Consider the following 16,779-nt stretch of genomic DNA (forward strand, 5'->3'; position numbering starts at 1 on the left):
CTCTGTCTCAAGAGATTTTACAACCAGTTTATGGAAAGGGGAAGCAAGTGATTATATGAATGCATTAGAATAAAAGCAATTGATTTTAAGTTAAATCTTCCTTTAGTAATATTTCCTTGACAATTTTTTCTGCTGTTATTCAGTTTTGATCTTCAGTCATGCTGAGTTGTTAAGCCTGGGATGACCTTTTGCTTTAGTGGCATGGGTACAAATATTAAATAATAATGTTAGGAAATAAAGATGTGAGAATAACCGGTCTTTGGGAAAGGAGTGGGAATAATGACTTTTTAGGAAAGAAATGGTTTGGCGTTCCTGAATTCTTTTTCAAACTGTCCTGCTCCCTCTCATTTTGACCAAATGATTCTGCATTGTTCCTTCCTTTCATCTATAAATTAAATAGCTGTAAACTGTGGTGTAGGCTTATTAACTACTGTATTTTGAGATTTTACTGTTATTAACAAATATTCAAAAATGAGTGCTGATATTTACGGTCTTCTCATATATTACCATACGTGCATACGTACACAGTGTCTGATAATGTGTTAGTACGGACAACAGCTGAGATGTTATAATGAAAAACAGTTACATTTGTAAGCTGCTTCTGTAGCTAGCACCGTTGCTGATAATCTCTGCACTGAGAGAAGAAGATGAACAAGCACGGACGGAAACATGTATTTTCTCATGCAGGAGGCCATTCAGGTCATGGCCAAGGGATGGCGAAAAGGCACTATAAGGAAGTGGACCGTGCTGCTCTCTCATTATGTCCTTATTTTCCAAACAAATGCAGGATTTCTCTTGGACTGTCAGTACAACATCCTTCAGAAGGAACTTGCTCTTTTATGAAAACATACGAGAAATGTCAGTCTGCAGGAGAATTTTCATTTATTGTACGGAATTGATTTAGTTTTGTCTAGTCATGTGTTACTGTTGCAGCAGCAGAAGTTTAGAGCTGGGGATCTAAGTAGTGGCACATAAGGACATCAAGATCTTGTAGGTGGAGAAAGACCTTTTCCTGAATCTGCATGATGATGACCAAATATAGAGTTCACCAAATGCTTTCTATTCATATTGACTCCAATACTCTTTACTTTTGACTCTGTAGTGGGTTTTGGCTAATAGTTATGTCCTTTCTGCAACACCATGATTTTTCTTGATGCAGATGAATATTATGTAGGGCCGTCATATAAAATTGTTGAAATTTTTGTGCACACTATCAATAGTAGCAGCATGGGCGCAATTTTCCGATGTGGTTAATTAGGAGGGTTTGAGCGTCCTTTACTTGAATTTCCCTTACTCTTTTAGATGAGAAGTCCATGTGGTTTTGTTAAGAGCCAAGACTTGTAAGGCCAGGAATGTAGGAGGGACCACCGTGGGGCCCCACAGGAGTTTTCTCCCCACATTTCGGTAGAGTCTGAGATGAGCATAGCTGCCAAAGGGGGGTGGTTGTGGCTGCCTGCTGCCTTACAGTGTGGGGTGGGAGCCTGTGCCTGCGGGCCTTTGCTGGGGGGTGCCGAGGGGTGGGCTGAGGGCTGCTGGGGTGTGGGCCGCGGCGGCGCGGGCACGAGCCGGAGCCACGGCCAGCGGGCACTGCCAGGCTCGGCGCCCGGGAGGAGTAGGGGTGGTTCACCGACCGCCGTGGGAGCTGTGGGCTGGCCTTGATTTCTGGTGGAATTTCTGTTGAAATCAGTGTGATGTGAGTGAGCAGAGCAGGGTGAGTGCGTGGCTGCCACGTGAGAGACGGTAATTGCCACGTGTGGCAGTGATTCACGGGAAGGGAGGGGGTGTATCTGTGTGTGTGCAGGCAGTGGTTTGCTCAGGAGTAAACTCGGACATCCTGATGTCCTTGAATAGATCTTCAGAGGTTAATAGTCCTGGTCATAAGGCTCTGCAGAGCGGGATTTCTTGCCCTGCAAGTTGCTATACGCAGTTGTTCCATTTTCCCTGCTTTTGTTAAAAGCCTGTGTATCTTGCCTGTTCAAACCCTGAAATGTATTCATGTTATCAGGTCCTTCCCATATCGCAGCAAAACAAAATCATTGCCAACTCAGTTTCACCATTTTCGCCAGTTAAAAAGAGGTGAATTTTGATTTACACTATTTAATTTCATTAGATGCTCAGCATGAAAATGACTAGGTGCAAATTAAGAATAAAAAAGTAAAGGAGTTATGTTGTGCATTACATTTTTCATATTTAATGTTCTTTTTGTATTTCATTACCAGTCCATCTGCAAGAAGACTTCTCTTAGCAGATTGAATCATTTTTTCAAGAAAAAAAAAACAAATGCACAGTTAGGCTGATAAAAACAAAGTTTTAGTCTGAATAGATTAAGATGGGAGAGTTTTAATAAAATCTCATTGTTGCAGGCTTACTTTCTGTTAACTCTGGTTACACTATGTCTCTTAGTATGATCTCTGGAGCCATGCAATGCCCACAATTGCTCCAGGTCGTCTTGCTGAAACACAAACATTTTGTAGCCTCCCCAATGCTACAGTGTGGGTGAAATCAGCCCGTAGGTAATACTGAAATTTGTATAACACATAACCCGAGTGGGTACATGGTCTCAGCTCCTTGTCACAGGAATAGATTTTGGATCGTTTGCCTGATGCCTGTAGTTGTGCTTGTTGCAGTCCTTTTGCCCCACAACCTGTCCCATGAGAACGTGCTGCTGCTTTGGGAGAGATGATCACAAGCCAGTGATGGCTGCACTGTTTGTGGGGATGAGAAGCAAAAGCTTTTTTGCAGCTGTAGACAAGACCAGCTGTGGGGGTGGGTTGAATGCACCATCACTTTTACCGAGGTGAGTTCAACAGGGTAGTGGTGTTGCCATGGTACACGTTTCTTTAGAAGCACCGATACAACACACTTCTGTATTGTAGAGAATGCATTTCACCATCCAAGAATATGCATGCTGTCTTTCTTTACCTCAGCTGACCCTGACTTTGAGCCTTCCCAAACTTTGGGGACGTTTGTAGTGAGACTTTGTGAATGGAATTTGTAAGTGCGTTGTGAAAGATTTGGTTTATCTGCATGGAACATGCTTGCTTGAGCAGTTGCTTTCCACAGTGCAGCGCTTGTAGATTAAAGTCCTTTCTGTTGTGGTCGTGCCAGTTCGGTTCCTTGTGCAGCAAGTCAGTTTTGCTGGTGTACTGCAGTAAGGTGCCTGTTTGCATTAGTGAGAAAGGAAATTTTTCATTTCTGCTGATGTGTCATTCTTGTAGATTCAAAATGATAATGACAATTTTTTATAATCCTTTTTGAAAGACACTCTGAAAACTAGAATAACACTCCTGACTTCAATGTATATTTTATTTCACCTATAAAACTGCATTTAATTCATGCATTTACACTTGGAATTTGAATGCTTTGCATCAAAACTAGAAATGAGTGTCATATGCATGGAGTATACCTTTTAGTTTATTGTGGCATGTTTTACTGTCTGTGATGTGTGTGATCACACAAGCTCAACAGTACACAGCTGACTTGATGTATTTACTGTAATTCTGTACCTAAGGAAATATGGTCTATTGACTAGCAGGCTAGGTGGGGACTCATTGATTCAGTTCCTGGTTCTGCTACACAGTTTGAGTTTGGGGTAAGATTCACAACACCTTACACTGATTTTCATGTGAATTATGTTAATAAATATAAATTAGGCACAAAAATACCATAGCTGTGCAGTATTCTCTTTATGTCAATTCCACTTCCTTATCTTACAGAGATGTCCTGTAGACAGATGCTGTATTCTGCTATCGATCCATAGGGAGCCAGTAGAGGTTTTGTGCTAAAACTGACTGCAGGATTTGAACCTTAATTTTGTGTGTGTTTGTCTGTTTTTAAGTGACTGTTCTCAGAGCGATCAATATTTGCGCTATTTATTATGAGCACCTCTGCTCATAGTATTTATGGTAGTAAAGATCATTCAAGTCATCGCAGAACTCAGGCTACGCACTGCTTTGGAGCCCAGTTCTGTCTCCTTTACTTAAGAGCGAAAATTGCCCCACTAAGGTCCAGTTAAAGCATTAGAGAAGGGCAGCATGTGTAGACCTGGATCCGGATGAAAGGATAAACTTTCCTCCCAAGCAAACTGGTAACATTCAAAGTGGAAATTTGAAATGTAAGACATTGTATTGCAGTGAGTGTTAGAGTGAGTAGCAGCTTTGCAGAGTGGAGGGAAGAGATACTTCTGCTGTTGAGCAGGTGCATGTGGGCAGTGCAGAACCTGCCAGTCTTATGCTGGCTTTGTGCAACTTTGTGAAATTTGCATTATGAAGTACCTGGGCAATTCAGAGGGTAACTGCCTGAGCAAAGTCTTGCTTAAGATAGCTGTTGGGAACGCTACAAAACGTTTTGGGGTCTGTAGGGCACACCAGCACTTCCTAAACCAGCAGAGTGCCCTGAGGGATACTCTCAGCCTTGTCTGCACTAAACCTTTGGGAGGCATGAATCAGCTCGGTGCCACAGGCAGCCCCAAAGCCCCCTTGGTTTATGCCAGGTGGTGTCTGTCCCTCTGTGTCTGAAAAGAGTGTAGGTGCTCTGATCTCCCTCCTGATCTGGGATGTTGTGACAGAGCTATGTAAATGTCCGTGGGGGAATCCGAGGCGGTGGTGGGAGTGGTGAGGAGACCTGCGGATGGGGCTGATTTTACCCTGGACACGTAACCTTTACAACGTTCACTCATTAACAGCATGCACTTCTCACTAATGGATGTTTCTGAGAAAAGTGTTAATCATCACTGCTACAAGCACAGAGCTTGTAGTCTTTCACAACCGTACTCTGGTGGCTGAGGGCGGGCGATGCGGTGGGACCATGGTGCCCCACCACTCCCAGCTGCCCTAGTCACCGTGGTCAGGCTTGGACCTCACCAGCGAGAGAAGGCAGACCATGAACAGCCTTGCCTTCTCTCTCCCACAGGTTTTATTCCCTCTGTTTGCTAGTTTAAGACTTAAACAGGAAGAATTTAAGTAATTAAAGTGATTAAACTTATGCTTTTGATACTGCTTGTCTTGTTTTCCTCTGCATTGTCAGTGATGCTTGTGGTGTACTTGGGAGGTTGTTCTGCACGTTCACAGTCCTTTCTGCTTGTCCTGTCCTTTGTTGCTTGGATGCCTCCTACATGCAGCCAGGCCTGTCTTGGCCAGTTTGGCGAGCATATTGATGAGCAAATGAAAATGCTGTGGCAGGTGGAAAATGTAGCATACAGACCCAGTGAAAAGTGAAGCCCGTGAATGTCTGCCAGCTGTATCTGGTGTTTGATTAGCAAAACCCCTATGTGAAACTTTAATTTTGGGCAGATTCCTAAATCACAGTGAAATCACTGGGTCCTACATGTGCTCCGGAATTAAGTATATGCTTACATACTTTGTGAATAGAAGTGGCTTACTGAGCTGGAGCCAGCGTGAGGAATTTTGGGACTCCTGCTGTTATGCTTACAGTATTTTACAGGACAGTTTAAGGCTGTAGAACGACACCAACTGGATCCACAGAACAATCTGCTCCTGTTCCCGTGAACTCCAAATTATTTTCCTTCTCACATGCAAAGTTGTACCAAGAGCTGCATTTAAAAACCCATCTGTTGTCCATATTATATCAATAGGAAGAAAAATTTTAGACTTCTAAAATATTCTGGTTACGTGTTCCATTCTGTTGTCATCTGTTTTTCAACTACAAGTCGTTTCTTGTAGTTTCACTTACTTCTAGCTGCTCAAAGCTTTTCCCTTACACCAAAAATGAAACTCTGAGTTGCCTAAACTGCAAAAGTAGAAGCAGGATGCTACAAGCTGTAGTGGAAAGAAATGACTGCTTTACAAAATGAGATGCTTTTGATAGTATAAAATACATAAATTGATATAATAGCTTTTTCTTACCAAGTGTAGCAATAAGTAACAAATTACTTTAAAAATTGTTTTGTCATATTTTTCATTACACAGATAGTACATCTGAAGTATCATCAATGTCTATATGTGTTTTAATATAATTTGTGAAAGATGTGATTCATAACAAAATATATCCTTTTTTTTTTAATTTTTACAGAAAAATAAGATTATAATTCCAGTGCTGCTGATTATAATTCACCTGCTGCTTATCCTACTTTTGTGTGTTGCAGTGGCAGTAGCACAAGCATATTTCTTGGCAGATACACTGCTTTTCCACAGGGCAGCAGTGGAGTTCATCTGTCTTGTTTATTTTAGTTTTGTTGTTACATTTTGGTAAAACAGCCAGTTGTGACAGAACTAGAGAGACAATATCATGTTAGTTCAGGCTTGCAAGGTTTTCTTTGCAACTGTAATTAATGAGTACTCAGGGGTGTGTGTATGTGTATGTGTGTATTTACATCTGTTGCAGCTTCGTGGCTTTTCTCCCACCAGTAGCTTTTCAATGAAGGCTTCAGGATTTTTCAGATACTACACTGCCTCCTCCCTGGAAAACTCCATGGGGGACATTCAGGTGATGGAAGCTTTGTAGCCTTTTCCCAGTGAGATACAGATCACAGACTCAAACTGTCCATCTCATGATGGTTGGATAGCTAGGCCACAGACCTTATGAGAGGTTCATGAGAAATTCAGCGCTGGCACCTGTGTCTATTCCTCATCAATCCCCTGTAAGGATTCATGCTCAATATTAGAGCAGCATCTGTTACCAATTGACCAGTCTTGTTCAGTTGTTCCCCAGTATGAAGAACACAAAAGCCTTCACCACATGTGGTTAATTATCTGATAAACAGCTCATTTTACCAGCACTTCTGTTACCATTACCTATACCTAGACGTTTATCCCAGTCTCTCTCCAACAATTTAGTATTTCCAAAGATTCATTTGAATCTATCCCTTTGGAACCTGAAGGTCCCTGGTATGGCAGGAGCATTCCTTAACAGATTAGTGTGTAGGCCAAGAGGATCCCATAGATGTTCGTTCACAGATTCCCAGTTTTACAGATGCCTCTTTCTGAGATTAGGTAATGGAGGTGAATCACTCAGAGGAAAGTCCTGATATGGAAGGTTTCTCCCCATACAGAAAGATTTTGAGGACAAGATTTGGGCTAGGGATAACACCACAGAGAACAACTGACAAATTTCAAACTTCAGCAAGGGAATAACTAGCTCCTGAATTTAAATGCTTGGATCAGGTGGCAACACTGGTTTCCTGTTTATCAGGATGTTAAATAAGAGTAGTTCAGTTTTAGACAAGCAGTGGGTAAGACCGCTCTTGTGATGCTGCTGGAATGTGGGAGGAAGGTCTCAGGATAAAGCATTGGTTGAAACAGTGGATGAAAAGGACTTAAGGCAGACCACTAAAAAGAAGATATAATTAATACAGCCATGGAGTTCTTGTACAATAGTATGTTGTCCAGTATTTACCTGATACTTTCAAAGAAGCCTATAGGTGTCATGGACCTTGCTGTTACTGGATTTCAGTCTTAAACCTCTGTGGGTAAAGAACTGTAAAGCAGCAAGCATTTTCATTACTCTTTCTGGATGATATATATTTCTATAAAATAAGCTGTATGTGCAGTTTATTGGTTTGTCCCCTGAATGTAAAGGCTCTAAAGTTTGGAAGCATGGACGGGTTACTGTTTTTAAATGTATAATGGATACTGGGTATAGTATCTGTAGGAAGCAAACCGATGTCTGCCAGTAGTAGATTTTTGCGGTAATAATATGAGACTCGGAAGAGACTATCTGGGAGTGCCTGGTGTGGAGGGCTGTGGTGGGAGGCAGGGGGCCGTGGTGAGGACTGGGCACTTGGTCTGAAGCAGCTGCACACCCGGCAGCAAAGCTTAACTCCAGAAACAGCTCTAGCGGGGAAATCATCCAGTTGGTGCTTATATACGTCTTGACTAACAGCACCAAGATTCAAAATCAGGTCAAAAATGGAAGAGTGGTGGGACAGGAGGTCAGCAAAGAGTCACTGTGAGGCAATGGTACGTGTGTGTGTTTGAGAACCTTCCCACTCCCCTGGTTTTCTGTGCCTTCAGTAGTCTACCCACCAGATGCACTAGAAAATGCCTCCAGTTTTTCAGTATGCAGCAGAAATCATGAACCCCAGCTTCCTCTAAGTGCCTGTCTTTTGGATGCAGGCCCTGGCTGAGTTTGGGCTGCTGTGTACAAGGAGGCAAAGGGCTGGTCCTTGAACTGATGGCCAGGTTGCACTGGCTAGGTCACATCCACACCATCTCCTGATGTCAGACTTGTCTCATGAGGAGGTGGTTGGAGTGGTCCAAAACCATGCAGAATGCAAGCTATCAAGCAGTGTGCTGCACTGCTCAAACTTCATTCGTTTTCCTTTTTCATTTAGCCATATGGATGCACCTATAGTTGTGAACTTCATTCTTCAGCATAGTTTTGCATCTCCATACTTCTGTTTTGTCTGTTGATTCTGCATCTGCCTTATGAGTCAACATGGAAGGTTTTCCCTTAACGTGAACACTGACCTTCTCTCACTTGTCTCTTTAAGCACATGTTGGAATTGGAAGGAGCTTCTGTCAACTGAGCAATTCTAAGATTGTTACATCTTTGTTAAATGTCTTTAGAAGAATTATTAGGGGAAAACAGACACAGGCGTGACATTACACACAGTGTGTGATTGCAGGTTTGTTTGTTTTTTTTTTTTTTACGTAGGAAACAAGGCTACAAAATAGATCTTGGGAGGAAGGCAGAATTTATTCCTTTGAGAATACTTTCCGGATAGGAAGCTGTGTGAAAATGATAAAATGTTGGAATTGTGTGATATAAGTGATTTTTTATTATGGTGACTAGTATTTTCCCTGTGGTAACATCTAAAGGCTTCTATGAGGATGTAGGCTTCCTTGTCTTTACGTCTTCAGACACACTGAATTTACAATGTAAGTATCTGATAGATGAAGAGAGGAAAGAAATGTTATCGCAGGGATCAAAGACAGAGACAGATTGTGAGATGCCCTCCATGGTCAGATATGAAATCTGTGTCAGGCAAAAGCTCAGTCTATTTCTCAAGTCCCATGAGCTGGTAGCACTCCCAGCACCGTACATCGCTTAGCAGTGCAGAGGTCAGTCTTGCGATACTGTGTGAACCTTTAGCTCCATGTTAAACCTTCAGCAAACCTTTTTCTAGTGAAGCTTTTGACATATTCAAACTTTATTACATGTATCTTTGTGTTGTGATTCAGACCTGGATTTAATTTATTCTGAAGTTTAAAGGTCCCATCTGACATAAAGCACATTGATTTGGGGGAAGATTTACGGAATAATGTCAGATGCTGTTATTTTTAAAAGTGTTACTGACTTGCAAAAGTGAATTTCTTGTTTCTTTGTCTAGTAATGTATTCACAGCAATTGGAAGGAAGTTTTGGAATAAGGAGATTTCTACACTGGGGGAGTAGTATCCTGTGCTTTCGTTAGGTCATGTCAGGCCATTGTTTTGCTTTTCTTATCATAAAGATCTTGTGTCTTTATTCATGCTCAGCTGTGGACTTGAGTTTCCTGGAAGAGAGTGAAATAATTAAGAATTAATACTACAAAATCATCTGCTCTATGTTTGTAGCTATGTTTGTTTATTTGAAAACAGTTCTTATCTGTAGTTATGTATAGTGATAGGTAGTGTAGATACATACCAGTAATAAGTAATATCTTGTATCTGTGGTCCTCAGTATAGCTGAAAAGAAATACCATTATTCTCTATAACTGTGAGAAAACATAGACTAAGAGATTCAAGGTCACCCAGCAAATGGCTAGTAAAACTCGGGTCTCTTGTTCCCTGCTGGTTTTCACCCCTAACTGCCAGCTGATGTTCTCAGTGGCTTTGTCTCTGCTAGTGGATTACACAGTGGCAGGGTATGGGACAGGGCATGTTTAATTTATTGCTCTAGATGCAGCCGCTGGGGAGGACAGTTAGGTACACAGGGTGGTTTATCAGTAGAAGTCATTAAAGTAGGGTGATTAATGCAGTGCTAGAGAAGGGCACGTGGTGTGTTGTGCTTGCTCTTAAAATCTGTGAACTGCTACACAAGGTCATGCAGCCTGAATAGAGTCCTGGTGAGAGGAGTCTGGGGAGGAAGAAGGGCACTGCCAGCCAAAATTGAGAGTGTATATTGCTGTGCAGTTGTGTCAGGGGATGGAGGAACACCACCCTAATGACTTGCTAAGGGGATGGCCAAAGCCTCTCTGTCTTGCCTGGGAAATCTGGCTTGGTTCTGGTGTGACAGAGCTGAGACATTAATATAAGTAATGTGAATGTAAGTGATGTGAGCAATAGTTTCTGTGGTCATGCCCAGGGATGCATGTGCCTGCTTTGCAAATAAGCAGGATTTCTATCACTAGCAGTGAGGTGCCTTTCCCCAGAACTAAATTTATCATTAAACAGAAAAAGGCATGAGAAGGTGGGGCTTGTTAAGTCTCATATGCATGGGACTCTTGCTTTGAAATGTGTTATTCCATTTCCTCCAAGTCTTCCTTGGGGAAACACTTAATTTGGATTTCCTATGTAGTTTACTGTCAATTTTTCAGTTGTCGCTATCTGCCTCTAGATTATGGTCATAGTTTCTGTCTACTTTATTCTCCATCAATCACTGCTACTCTGCTTGCAGGCTGCACCATGACACGTAGGTTGCTCGCCAGGTAGATAGGAAGGCAGAGACCTTGGTAGATGCTGGGAGCAAAGCAGGGGTGCCGTGGGTGACCCCATAAAACATGATAGGTGTACAGCAGCCGGGAGATCTGGCTGCCTGCCAGGTTAGCACAGAAACTGCCTCCCGCACAGACCTCATTTTTCCAAGTACAGACCAACACGCTGTCATACAAACAAAAATAAAGAAATTGCATCTAGGGTATTGCAATTTTTCCAGGGGATGGCTCTGACAGAGAAGCTGGAGAAAAAAATCTTGACAGAGGTTATACTGAGGCTCTCTTTTGCACGTAAGTGGCAACACCAGAAAGAGATGAAGCTGCACAGGAGTATGAATAAATGTGCAGAATCTGAAACTCGCACTTCTGGCTCATCTATCACATACCATCCTTTTATAGTGTGAGATGAAATGTCCAGCACCAACTTTAAGCTGCCCGCAGTGGATATGCTGTTACCTTCTGTCTCAGTGCACGGCCGTAATCTCATCCTGAAAAATAAGATTTTACTTTCCACTTACCCTTCTGGAGACAGATTGTCAGAGCAACATGGTACTGCAAACTTATCCTGCTTAATGTCAGCTAATTAAATTCATTTTTGACTATAGTACTAAGTCAATTTAATTCTGTCTTTCAGAGCCTGCAGAGACAGTTGTGACTCTCAGATGGGTTTCTGTCTCTGATTAGTGATCAAATCTCTTTGTGCTTTTTTAGACTGACTATCTGTCTGTCTTTTTCTCTGTGTCTCTCACTTGTACCTGTGATGTTAGGAAGCGGAGTGTTTTTTCCAGTGCTTTCATAGCCCCAGAATCTACTGTTGCGTTTGACAACATAATCTGTTTACTAACTTTTGTTCTTTGAAGTGAAAGTTTCATTACTGTGGCTGGAATAGAAATAGAAATTACTATGAAATACTCTTGGTGTTAGATCTTGATTTTGGAGGTTGCTTTTCAAAAGTGTTGGTCTTTGGAGGGATGGGTATTTGAGTGAGCTTCTAATGGAGCTTGTATGCCAGCCTCCAGATGATCATCCACATCGCAGTCCAAGTGCAACAGCCTCCAGTAATGTTTACTGTCTGTCACTCTCAATGTATTTTGTGATCACTAACATTCATGAAAATGAGGGGCGGAATTAAAAAAAAAACATAAATTAGTCAAAAAAAGAGAAAGGTCAAAGCAAGCCATAGTGTGGAAAAGAACAATACACTTGATCAATTGCGTAGTGCTGGTGGAGTATATCATGCTGGAGACAATTACGAGTATTTTTTGACTTTAAATGGCCTCTGTGCAGGTTCTAAAAGTCAAAGAAAAAAATATTGTTTGTCTGGGTTTTTTCATGCATTATTTTTTGTATACCTCTGGCATGTCCCTCACTCCTTTTGTGCATCTTTGTTCCACTTAGTGCCTCTGATCTGCTGTTTCTAAGTCCCCTAACACTGTTGGACAGCAGATTGATGTGTGTCATTGCGGAACCTCCTGCTGCAGTTTACCCTGTTTGCAGCTGCATTTTCTTTCTCTCATTTTCTTCCCACCTCCCCTCCCACTTGTTGATGTGGTTTATTTGTGTTCAGACATTACAAGCACAGAACTGAATTGACATTGTCAGCAACGTTAATTCCCAGTTACTGAGAAACTGCTGTTCTTGTTCCTTCCAGAGCATAGCTGGAGTGTAGTGGGGAGACATGGTTTGAGAAGAAGCTTGTATTGTTGTCATGCACTATGCTTGTTCTGTATGGAGAAGAGGGCTTCACTCTGTGTGGATGTCAGTCTGACATATTTTACAGGCAGTTGATTCATCCATCCATTTTTTGTGTTGCATAGTGAAGTGTACAAGTGCTGTCATGTCTGTAATGTAGCTTCTGATGTCGGAGAGAACTAAATACCAGCTTTCTCACCTTTATTGAAATAATGCTCAAGTTCTGAAACAGAAAGACAGACGCCAGGAAAGTAAGGCTTGAGACTGTAATTTTTTTCTTAATTCTTTAAATTTATTGGAAGGAAAGGAGAGGAAAGTTTGTTCAGATCATTAATTAAATTTTTTCTTTTATTTAGAAATATATTTTTCTGAAAGGTCATTCACAGATACATATTTTTGAAATTAGAAGCTATTGTATTTTAAAATTCATAATAAAATATATGTATTTGGGGAGTTTTTTATGCTTAATGCTTAGACCTGGTTTTAGTAAACAATTCAGTGTCTGTATCTAATCAATCTAAGCATTTGGTTTAGATACTTTGTCCATTTTGTAAGTCCTTGTTCACTTTTCAAATGAGCAGATAGTGTTGTTTGAAGGTGGAGAAAGAATTGCCATAACCCTGCTAAGTCTTAGAGCACAGCAGTGGTTTTACAGGCACTTTATAAATACACGTGTTTGTAAGGCGTTTTCAGCTCTGTTGATGTGAATATGCTGTGTGTGTTAATATGAGTATAATGCAAAAGATTGCATATTTGCTTCTTCACTGCTGTACTTTGTTGTAAGAAAGGAGTTCTTTGGGGTGAGAGAGTAACTTATCTGTAGTTTAATATGTATAAATACAGTTTTAGGATTGTTATAAGAGCAATAGACTCAGTTTTGAGAAGTGATGGCACACTTATGTGCAAGTAAGTTGGTAGCAAAAATTACCTTTCGGCTTCCATTAATTTTTCTAATAGTGCCTGATGTTTGTATTTCCTTAAAACATTGCTTGTGAAAATGGAGGTCTTCATTGATGGCACTGCACTGGAAATTGCCACTGTCTTGCCATAGAAAATACAGTTTGGACAAGAACTGTGTGTATTTTCTTACAATTCTCTTTCTGTAGAGACTATATTGGTTTGGATGTTTAATTCCCAATCCTTCTCTCACTAAGACTTTAAGTACTGGATCCTCAGTGTATTCCTGTCAACGCTAGCTACTTCCATAATTGCCAGAACCACGTACTTAAATGCCTCCCATATAATTTCCATTTTCACATTTCAGTGAAGCTTCTTCACCTAGAAAGAATTTGCCTTTGCTTTAAAGAGGCTCTTCTAGGACTTGCTAAGTGCATTTTTGGGATGTTGGTGTTTCTTTCTCACCAAAGGAAAGGCACAATGAGGTCTCTGCCAGAAAGATCTTTGTGAAGGGTCTTGAAAGTTCACAAGTAGTCCAGTTGACCCTTAGCAGCTGCTTCTTAGTTCCTCCTGCTCTGTTAGAAGTGGTTTGTTTTGAGCAATTTGGCTTTGTTCTACTTGGTCTCTGAGATCCCTTCATCTCAACTGTGAGCAGGGAGGCAGTAAGCACCGAAAGTGGGGCATGACTTGTGGCCTTGAAAATCTGGATCATGGCTTTGACCTAGTGAAGGAATAATCTGAGCAAAAGTGAATCAAATGGAGAATTACAAACTAGTTTCCTACAGGACACTGAACAGCAGGAAGCCAATGGTAGCTGGTGATGGCTACCAACCAGAATTAGGTTTGAAGTGATTCACTGGAGATGAAAGACTACATTTCACTTGGTTCCATGTGTTGTGATATATTTCTGTTCATGATGTAGCTACTCTGTGGTCATTTTTTTCAATTCGTGTGGTGATTTAGGACTTTTGGTTTAGAGTGTTCATTTTCTAAGAGTACCGTTAAGAGGCAGAAAGGAAAAAAAAAAAAAAAAAAGGAAAAATGGTTAAATAAATTATTCACCTGAAAAGTTCTAGTAGTTTTTTAAAAGGTAAATGAAGTGATGCAATGTAAATGTTGAGGTGCAGTCATTAGAGACAGATTGATTAAATGACTCCAAATAAATCTGCAAGCAGAAGAAAAACAAGTTGCATGTCTTACTGTATTCTCCTGTTGAAGACAGCTGGCCATGTTTAGCAGCGTCCTTTTGGGGGGATGATGCTACAACTGATTTCTCTGGGAGTGAAGATTCTTTTAAGGCTTCAGTGGGTTGAGAAATAATTGCTTCTGGGTAAACCAGAATTATTAGGAAGCAAAACTTAAGCAGTTCAGTAGGATGGATTAAAAAGTCAGAAAAATGTCTGTTTTAGAGAAACTATAACATGAAGCCTGGATGTGAAGAGTTAGGGATGTATGTTCCTTAAAAAAAAAAATCTAAGTGTACTTTGTAAGTTAAAGCTGTCCACCAAATCTAGATGATGCTTTCTTATTCTTTTGTTACCCGTGCGTATCTGGGAATGCGGATACCTGGTCATCTGTTGGCATTTCTGAAAACAAGGGACGGGTGAGCCCTCGGCATGTGCTTTCTGGCCGAACTCCCCGGGCAGGCGAGTGTTTTTCACACGTTTGTGCCCCGTTAAGTCAGAGGCGGCTGCCAGTTTTGTGGCATTTCAGCCGTACGGCGAGGGCCTGCGGCCGGCCGGCTCGGCTCGCGCCAGGTGCCCGGGCCTGCCCGCCTTTGCCTGGCCCTCAGCTACCGGCAGCCCCAGGCTGGCTTCGCGGGCGTCAGGCCTCGGCGAGTGCCCCGCTGAACCGCCTGTTCCTTGAGCAGGCGGCGGGGGCTGTGAGGGAGCGGGAAGGAGCCGCTGCTGGGGTCACGGAGGGGAGGCGGCTGAGCGAGTGAGGTGGTGCCTCAGCCCCAAGCCAGCATCCTGCTTTTGGGCAGCCCGGGAACCCCTCCGGCCCCAGCGCTGAGCTGGAGGTGCTGCCTGCCTGCCGGGAGGGACGGGACGGGGCGGCGGGGCACGGCGGAGCACCGCGCCTTCCACCAGCCGGGGCTGCCTCTGCGTGCTGGTAGCCGTCCCTGCTCCGCCGCCATCCTCGCTGCTGCCGGATCCCGTGTTCTGGCTCAGCAACCCACCTTGGTGTCCGGCATTTAAGTACGTGTATACTGAAATACAGACGGCCACCACTCTGTGCCGACTCCGTTTGCCAACTTGTATTTATACTGTCTCAGAGCCGGCAAACATTAGATATTACATATTAGCATCATGCCTATGGGAAGTGCACCCTTTACCAATATTTTTTTTTTTTATTATTTTGGACCACGGAGTATGTTCTTCATAACTTAATATTTACACTTGTTATTGAAGACCAAATATAGAGTACAGGAGACACCGACTTGCTTAGGTAGCAGAAAATGCAGACATATATGGTGCTAGTGAACTCTGTAATCTTGTGGCTGGCCATTGAAGTGTAGTAAAGGCAAGAGCCAAGCCACTTTGGAGGTATGAAGAGTCAGAGAAGCATTAGAGTAATTTAAAAAATGTAAACTGTGGCTAAAATCTAAAAAGGTCATTTCTTTAAAATTCTTTGTTATTTACCAGACTTTCCTCCTAAAAACCTCACACCCTAGGATGAGATGCAGCTTGTAGAGCTGAAGGAAGATCAGCTTCTGTTTAGAGAGGCTTGGTTTAAAAAGATAGGACCCCAGCTTTATCTCTGATGTGACTTCTCATTGCTGTGGGTGTATCTGTATGCGTGGGTGTGTCTGGCTATATTTCTGAATATCCCATAAGTCACAGTATTCACATTTTCAAAATAAAGAGAACCCAATTAATCTGCCGTTTATATCAATAACTGTGTTTTATAGCTTTATCCACATCTTCATGCATCGCATGATGAGTCAATACAATTAACAAGCAAGAGTTTCTTAATTCTTGTTTCAGATGCTTATTTACAGGGATACACAGTCCAAGTGAGTTTTCTTTATTAATACTGCAGACTTTTAGGTTGCCTGAACCTACATTTGTTTCAGTGACTTGTGAATTTTACCATTAGTTTTAGTAAGAAAAAAACTTTTTCAGGTCTTAAATTGGAAAGTTTGTTTGCTGCCATGTGTCTTGCCATGGGAGACAATGATGCTAGTACAAGATCATTTACCATATCTGCATTAGTTACCTATAATATATATAAAAATATTTTAAAACAGACTTGCATATCCAGTGATTTAAAATGATCAAATGATTATATATAAGGTGATTGTAATCACCAATAGGAAATAAAAGCTTTCTTAAGACCCCCTGATCTCAAGAGAATAGTTCATGAGGGAGCTCCAATGTTGTGTCTTATTCTAAACCAGTGATTTTCAATGTTAAAAAAGGAAAAAAAGAAAGGTAGATCCAAACTGACAGTGCACCAGTGAAAGGAATTATGTACTTGTCAAGGACCTGACAAATGGGAAATCTGAAATTTTGTATCTGTCCACCAGACAGTTACAGCTTCTGCATTAACATTGAAAACTAGTTTTCGTTGTGTTGATAGCATGCCTGAAATCTG

At 41.7% G+C, this 16,779-nt stretch overlaps 1 protein-coding gene across 1 annotated transcript in view; it reads left to right on the plus strand.

Annotated features, from left to right (window-relative positions):
* HIVEP2 (HIVEP zinc finger 2) overlaps positions 1-16,779 on the plus strand; it is a 141,499-nt gene that overhangs the window by 18,549 nt on the left and 106,171 nt on the right. The gene's annotated exons all lie outside the window — the stretch shown is intronic.

Source organism: Tyto alba, unplaced genomic scaffold (assembly GCF_018691265.1).
Source record: "Tyto alba isolate M040663 unplaced genomic scaffold, T.alba_DEE_v4.0 Super-Scaffold_22, whole genome shotgun sequence".
Lineage (NCBI taxonomy): Eukaryota > Metazoa > Chordata > Aves > Strigiformes > Tytonidae > Tyto > Tyto alba.